Below are 8873 nucleotides of genomic sequence, written 5' to 3'. Positions count from 1 at the left end.
CGCCAGAGTTAATTAGTTTGAAACTGAGGTCTAAAACGACCTTGTTGAAAACTTTTAGCTCTAGAAACTAACGCGAGGCCAAACTTTTACAAACATAACTTAGCTAGAAACTAGAAAATTTTAAAAGAAAGAAATTTGTTACAATAGCAGCTCCCGGAATATACAACAATCTTTTTTCTTTTTCATCTGTACTGCATCAAAACAGGAGCTTTATTCAATTCTGGTTCCTTCCAGAGATCTGGAAGGAAAACTAGTTTAATGAAATGTTACAGAATGACATTGCAAATAACATATAGAATATACTTTTCTTAACATTCTTATTTCATTCATGACTATTTTAATTATCTCTCCCCGTGCTCTCTGACATGTGTTGTAAAAACACCAAACACGAATGTGTTTCTGTCTATGTGTTCAACACTTCCTCCTATAATCAAAACACTAACGTGTTAAAATTCAACATACGAGACCTCTTAACACACCCTAATTTCAACTCTAGACCCTGAGGTACTATTCTGAAAGTGGCTAACTCTAAAGTGTAACGTCAGAGAGCCTAACTACATCATTCAATCTTTAACACATATTCACCATGATTTAATCTTTACAGTCACACGAATAACAAATTTTTTAACATTACTTTCACTTTTACCATATCACGTTATTTCTAAACATTCAAAATAACAGTTCACATGTATACAAGAACATATCAAGATGCCGTTAATTTTACACATTTGAAAACATACATTAGTAGTACATTGTTAACTTCTATTCTTTTCAAAGCAAGTGCCAATTCTTTCTACATTGAAATAATACTACATTTCAAAAAGTCTTTCAGACTAAAACTTCTTTCTTGTTAGAATGTTTTAAATAAAATTTATACAATAACTTTTTACAATATTTAAGTCTTTATACAACGCTATTATACATCAACTTTAGTTTTACGCGCGAGTAATTGAAAAACATAATAAGAAAATCGGTCACAACTCATTTCTCGCCCTTTTGGCGATAAAGGTAGACCTCGCATGAGGTAAAACTTCTTCAAATCTGCCACTTGCAGTAAGAATGAAAGATTAACTTAAGTTTGTAAAGTAACACAAAATTTTACTTATCTTTGTAATATTCAGACATCCTTTTCTGGGCCCAGTCTTTAAAGGTGCTGCAAACCGTAGCTTGGTTGATCCTCCTTCTTGTACGGGCTCGCCCTTCAGTGCTTTCCTCTGGAAGCTTCCGTTTTTCACCACTACGGCCACCCTTGAACATCTTCCTTCTGTCCTCTGCTTGTGGTCTTGGCCGTTTGAAGGCAGCTGGTCTTGGTGGAACCGGGAAACTTCTGTCGTGATCCTGCTTGGACCTCGTTGTTGGCCGTTCAAATTTTTCTTGTACTTTTTCCTCCGCCGCTGATGGCCCTTCCGCAGTTCGGCGACTTTTGCTGCGGAGAGTTCTGTCGGATGAGTCAATCTTCCGTTTCACAGCCGGGTTATAGTTGCCGTCCTTTCTCCCGGTCTTTTCCACATACGTCGTCCTTCTCCCTTCTTCATTCTGGGGGTGTTCGTGAACTCTGTTTTTTGGACGGTGGAACGGCTTCTTTTTCTTTGTACCTTCAATTTTTCCGCGGGGCAATTTTCTTTTCACTTGCTTCTGTCTCTCATTGGCTTGCCCTTGTACTTGTCGTTTTCCCACCTCTGGAACTTGTACCTGCGGTGTCTGCCGTACCGGATCCTGCAAAAGATCTGAAAAGATTTGCATTTTATTACGGTCATAGAATGGTTTTATCTGGTCAATGTTTGCGGAACAGGTTTCACCATTTCTTGCCTTTAATACTACAACAGCGTGAGTTATTTTTTCTATAACATATGGTCCTTCAAAGCGTGGGAAAAATTTGGCAGTTTTATCTTCTGGTGCTGAAGAAAGTGAATGCTTAATTTTTAGTACTTCATCCCCTACTTTATAAGTTACTCCCCGTCGTTTCAAGTCATAATACAATTTTTGTTTTCTTTGTGCTACTTCTGTATTCTTTTTTGCTTCTTTTATTAGTTTTTCTATATCACCCATTTTAAATTCTGGGGCTCTTTGTTGCACATAAAATAGTTTATCTAACGGTGTTATAATCTTTCTGCCTAGAAATAACTCAGCAGGAGTTTTTCCCGTTGTATCATGTTTTGCGGTCCTAAGGGCGAAAGCAAATTCATTGACATAGTTATCCCAGCTTTTATGAAAATTTTTAACATAACTACGGATAATTTTCACTATATTTCTGTTGACCCGTTCCGCTATATTTGATTGCGGCCGATACGGGACCATTTTTAAATGACGTATGCCCAGTTTTTGGCACATGTCTTCAAATATATTACTTACAAATTGAGGACCATTATCCGATATAACTTTTAGGGGCGCCCCGTATTTTAAAATATATTTATTTAAAATAGAATCGGTAACTAATTTCGCGGAGGCTCGTTTTAAGGGAACAATTTCGGTCCATTTACTAAAATGATCAACTATAACAAGGAGATAGCGACTTTTGTTTAACTGACTTTTTGGGAAAGGGCCCAATAAATCGATGCCGATTATTTCATTTGGAAATTCGGATTTAATACTATTTAGAAACCCGGCCGGGCGGAAATTAATATAATTAACGGCTTGACATGTTGGGCAGGACTGGACATACGCCCTTGTTAACTTTTGCAGTTCAGGAAAGTAGACTGCCTCGCGTACGCGTTGAGTAGTTTTTCGAATACCAGCATGAGAAGCTAAAGGGCTGTCATGGAGCTCTTGCAGGATATTTAATCTAAGACTAGCTGGGATAACAGGTCGAAATTCGTTGTTGGAATTCGTAGTTTTTGTATAAAATAATAGACCATCTATTAGTTCGTAATGGGCCGCCCTATTTCTTATCGCCACAATATCTTGGTGGCTAAAATTTTCAGGATCCTTCAAATACTCATAAATACTTCCAAACTCAGGATCCTTACCCAGTTCGGTTATTACAGTTTCTCGGGAATTTATTGTACACGCTGTCAGCATTGCAACTTTTACGGTATTACCCTGTTCGTCTAATTTAATTCGTGACAGGGCATCTGCTACGATATTTTCCTTTCCGGGGGTATGCTTGATTACCAGATTATATTCTTGCAGCTTGAGTGCCCATCTTATTAACCTTGGGGATAAATTTTTTCCAGAGTACAATCTAGTTACCGCCGCATGATCAGAATATACTGTTATCGGCGCCTTTCCAAAATAGACTCGGAACTTTTGCACTGCTAACAGAACTGCAAGTGCCTCTCTCTCGGTCGCGGAATAGTTTCTTTGTGTTTGATTTAAAGTTCGGCTAAAAAATGCTACTGGCTGCTGATTTTGCGAAAGTACCGCTCCTACCGCATAATCCGAAGCATCCGCTGAAATTTCTAAATTTTCATCCTTTTCAGGAAATTTCAACACAGGGGCTTGCGTTAATGCTTGTTTTAATTTTTCGAAAGCACTATTGGCTTCGGCCGTCCACGAGAATCTTGCCTTTTTCCTTTTTAATTTTAACAATGGCTCAGCGATAGCCGCAAAATCTTTTATAAAGGACCTATAATATGAACAAAGTCCTAGAAAAGAAGAGAGCTTCTTTGCCGTGTTTGGAGTCGGATACTTTTGTACAGCGATTATTTTTGATTCATCTGTCTCGATCCCTTTTTGCGATATTTTGTAACCTAAATATTTTAATTCAGGGGCTGCAAATTTGCATTTTTCGACATTAACTTTTAGACCGGCCTCATTTAATAAAGAAAACACCTGTCTTAAATCCTGTACATGTTGGTCTAGATTATCACTAGTAATAATGATATCGTCTAAATAGATAAATGTGGACTTTCCGAGAACAGGTCTTAACACAATGTCCATGCATCGCTGAAATGTTGCTGGGGCGCCTGAAAGGCCAAACGGCATTCGCAAAAATGCATAAGTGCCAGACTTGGTTATAAAAGCAGTCTTAGGAACGTCCTCAGGCCTGATCCCTATTTGAAAATAACCATTCGTTAAGTCTAAAGTTGTCATAAATTTGGTTGATTTTATGTTCCTTAAAATTTCTTCTATAATCGGTAACGGATATACCGGATATTTTGTTATGGAATTTAATTTACGGTAATCAATAGCGAATCTCCACCTTTTTGGATGCTCCAAAGGATAATCATTATTTTTCTTACATAAAACCACCGGACTAGCATAACTACTTGAGATAGGCGTTACGATCTTTTTACGTAGCATATCGGTAATATGCCATTCTATAATTTTTTCCTTATTCTTATCATACCGGTATGGTTTTTGACGAACCGGCAATGCATCTCCGGTGTCAATACTATGGTTAGTAACCTGGGTAAATCCTGGAATATCACTAAATAAGGAAGCAAATTCACTTACCACTTGTCGGATTCTATCTTGCTCGTCATTAGGCAGGTGGTCGAGATTTACCCTTGGCGGTTCAACCTTTTCTACACGCACTGGTTTCATCGTCAGTTTAAGAGACGCTTCATTAAAATCCAGTGTAGCTTGTGCGTCTGAAAGAAAGTCTATTCCTAGTATTAAGTGTGCTTGCAAATTCTTTACTATAAAAAACATCACCTTTACTTGTTCGTCCTTGATACGGATGTACAAAGGTACTTTACCTACGCACTTACATTGTTCTCCTTGCGCCGCTAATACTGTTGTATTATCCGCATTATATATGCGGTATTTGCGAAAATACTTTCTAAAAAAGACTTCTGCCACACAGGAACACTGCGCGCCGGTATCCAGGAGTGCGGTGGCCGGGATATTATTTACCAAGACTTCAATCTTCGGAAGAGTTAAATTTTTCACCATTACTGTATTTAACTTGTAGGAAGAGGGGTTTTCGTGGCCTTCGGATTTCCGCACCCTCTCGTCAGCAGAAATCCGTTTTAGTTTAAATTATTTTTCCTTTCGGTGCTTTCCTTCTTTCTCCACTGGCCTTGAGACTTTTTTCCTGGGTTGCTATTGAACTGTCGACGTTCGCCGGCTGTTTTTGAATGCTCGGGTTTCCTTGCCCACTGATTCGCTTTTTCTCCGTAGCCATGTGCTTGAGTTTGCTGTAGTCTTGGCGTACCAAATTGGTTTCGCTGTTGATATTGGCGTCTTCTTTCGACGTCCGCCGTTCTTCTACTTTCAAACTGGATTGCTAGCTCAAATAATTTTTCCAGTGTAGTCGGATTTCTCAATTCAATAAAGTCTTGCACTTGGGGTAGTAACCTCGGCAAAATCACTTGAATTATTTCAGGATCCGGACGGTTTCCATACAAGAGCTTGAAAACGTGAATTTTTCTTAAAATAAACCTGGAGAGGTTTTCCATTCTTTGTTGATATATACTGAAAAGTTCTGTTTCTAATTTCGCACGATCCCTTACAACAGGGAAGGCTTTTAGTAGGGCAGTCTTGAAATTTTCGTAGGTATAGGTGTGACTTCCTGCTTGACCCAAGAGACTTCTGCCGATACATTTGAACCAGTTAAGCGCTTGGCCCCTCAAAGCGCTGGTAGCTAAGGTAACTTTTTGAAACTCGTGCACGGGGTAGAGCATGAAGTGGTCATCCAATTTTTCCAAAAAACTGGTTACCTGTGAGTTTCCATTAAACGTTGCTTCCGGTTTCATCGAAGCGCGCATGGTCTGGACAATATACCCAAATCCTTCCAGGGCGGCAGCTGGCATTTCTGGATTCTGAGCTGTTTCTGCAGGCAGCACAGGTTCTTCTTGAAACTCGGCCATGGTTATTCTTCGTCGGGCGCCACTATCAGGTTCAATGTTTCTTCTTACCTTCTTCGGAAACATACAATGACCTGACTAGAACAGAGAGCTTACTAAAGCTATGTTCACTAATTGTAGTAAGTAGACAGGATACAGACGAAGGGTATACAAAACCCTTTATTTTTTTCTTTATATACAATGACTTCCGTACTTCGGAATACAATGACCCTCCACTCGGGGTCTAACTTAAAAGATATCAAAATAAAACTAAACTCTAATTTAACTTTAGAATAAGATTGGCCTTATAATAACAGAAAGCGTATGTAGCACAGAGACTGTGAACACTACAATACGTTTAATTTATCAAGAGGATTAAAACCTCTGGCCTGGAAGGCAAAGTAGCAACTGCGTAACTTCTAAGGTAAGCGGCCTGCTTCGAACTCACGGCTTCCTCTCTTCTGCTTGGCAAAAAGGCCACACTTAAATACTTGGCGTTCGCCAGACAACTTTGCATAAACTCCTTCACGCTTATAATTCTGGCCGGAAGTAGAAAATAAGAAGTGATAGTAAAGATTTAAAATAAAATAAACGTTAGTAAAACTTAAGATCCTTACAACTTGATTCTTTTACACTTTTCTATTACGAAAAAACTTTAACTTAATATTACCGGAGTAATATTATAAAACATTTTATAAGTATTTTATGAAATATTGTGAATTAAATGGTCTAAAATTTTATATTTATGTACATATATATAAAATGTTTCAGGCAATTTTATAAATGAAAAGGAAGAAATTTCTCTAAAAATAGCTAGTGGATGTACTCGAGCAGGTACATTTATGAGACATTTTACTTTTTGACTTAGATTATAGTCCATTTATTTCCTTATACCCTAATAACTGACAAATTTAAAGTAAAATAATGATACGTTTGATAACATCTCTATAGCTTGTTTCTAGTTTTTAGCAGTATTCTGCTACATAGTGCCAATAAATAGATTTATTTTTACTATGTTCCAAAATTTGAGCATCGAACAGATTCGAATACCTTAAAAATCCACCACCAGAAATTACTTGAACAGTTTTATTGGTATGTTCATTCGATAAAACCAAATGCAAACTCTTTATTACACTGTGTTATGTATTTTTTAAAGTAATAAGCGACAAACATTTTAGTAAAATTTTTTATTCATTCCATTGGAATATATTACATAATTTGAGCCTCAAATCATGTTACACAACACGCAATAGTTAGCCACAGATGAAGAAATTCTCCATATATTTGTCATCCATGCTAACTAATTAAAAGTAGATCATTCAACTGCATGCTTTTCATTCTTTATATAGAGTTTTCACTTTACAAAGAAAATATCCAGAAAGAAAAAGTAAAGCTTTTCGAAGGAATAAGCCATAAAATGTTCTTAATAAGGTCTGATTCAGGCTTCTTTTATAAGTCTGTTAGTTACTTAGAGCTCGCAAAACTATATTACAATATACACTTAAACAGCACAAATTTTCAATCAAATTTATAATTGAATGATCATTTCTAGAAAATTCTTTCATTTTATAATGTTTCGAACTATACTTATGATGATAAGATGAAGCACCTTTGAAATTTCATTCCTGACAAACAAGAATTTTTTCAATATACATATATATTATAATTCTTTATGTATATATATAGTTATACTTTTCTGTATACATATGCAAAAATCCAGTAACACATACATGATGTACACAGTACATTGTCTTTGTGTTCTTAGTTCAATATTTGGCATCATCAGCCGTGTCGAATCGCACAGACTTGAGATTGTAACACGTATATAGTTTTAAGTTTATATATTATTTAGAAGACACAGATATGAGGGTACAATAGGTATCAGGTATTATTTCCTTATGATTTATTGTTATATTCACTATGAATGCTGCACAGTACCACACATCTGACGATCATTTTTATTCAGAAAAACATAATGAGTCCATTGGTAAGCATAGTTACCTATCTATACATTTTGGCCCTGTCGCAAAAATGGACGTTTTGTATCTCGAAGAAATTAAATTGTCTATAGAATTATGAAGTCCGAATCAGCTCTAGCCACTCGTACAAAGGCTTGTATTCCTATAAAGAAAGATATTTCAATTCATTTCTTGAACAATAATCTAAAGTACAAGAAACTACACGGCATATATAGTCATTTATAAGTTCTCACATATTCCGTGTATTTTTTCGCATATAAAAGGTATGAAACATACAATAGTGCTTTACGAACAGCAAACATGATTTAGGCATATTATAAAACTTTCATAAACATAAAACTCTGAAGCAATTATTAAGAAACTAATCATTGTAATAACACAGTAATAAGTAATCTGTTGTAAAAAAATTAATACGTGAGGAAAACATCATCTATTGCTTACGAATAGGTCTTTTTTAGGTTAATATTTTTTTAGGCATCGCATAGAGGGGATTAGTTATATTTTTAAGAATAAACACGGGGGGTGGGGATATTCCAAAAACACTTAAAAACAGTTATGTGAAGGGAAATGAGAAATAAACATTTTGCAACATATTTTATCTTTAACAAGGTACCTTATTAAAAAAATTCAAAATTAAGAAAAAAAAACGAATAAAACCAAAGTTTATATTTAATAATCACAGTGTAGGTATGAATTTCGAGTTTGCCATGTGATCGCAAGTGAAATAATGTTAGAAAAACCAACACCGAATGAAGCTTTATATTTATCATACTTACAATTCGTCATATGAAAGGTTACGAAATAAGTTGTTCGAAAGATCCCGCTTTGATATCTCCTATTACTCTTATTATCAAGAGTCATGGTGCCACTGTGAGAGGCAGAAATGATCAAAAGTAGAATCCCAATATGATTCTCAGTGCGACATCTTCAGTAGAGACCACAGCTCTCTTGTACACTAAGCAAATGTGCCTCCATAAGAAACGTCCAGTGGGTTGATGTCTGGTGAGCGAAGAGGCCAAGCCACAGATCCGCCAGGTCTGATCCATCGTGCGGTATATTCTGCCTCTCGAAATGGAATAAGGACCTGTGTTGCATGGTAATTATTGCTTGTCTGGATGGAGAGCATCACCTTCCTTATTTTATAAATGCAATTTAGACTCAAGCT

The 8873-nt window shown here is 36.4% G+C and overlaps 1 protein-coding gene across 1 annotated transcript in view; it reads right to left on the bottom strand.

The window, feature by feature from the left end:
- Positions 1-6907: 6907 nt before the first annotated feature.
- LOC118195367 (zwei Ig domain protein zig-8-like) overlaps positions 6908-8873 on the bottom strand; it is a 550410-nt gene continuing 548444 nt past the window's right edge. The window contains exon 7 of the mRNA XM_085818895.1: positions 6908-7850. The gene's annotated coding sequence lies outside the window, so the exon portion shown is untranslated. The remainder of the gene's footprint in view (positions 7851-8873) is intronic.

Source organism: Stegodyphus dumicola, chromosome 6 (assembly GCF_044657685.1).
Source record: "Stegodyphus dumicola isolate Sdum_Otavi_A_Nest chromosome 6, ASM4465768v1".
Lineage (NCBI taxonomy): Eukaryota > Metazoa > Arthropoda > Arachnida > Araneae > Eresidae > Stegodyphus > Stegodyphus dumicola.
The sequence above is the reverse complement of the archived record's forward strand: the minus strand, read 5'-3'. Positions and strand labels throughout refer to the sequence as shown.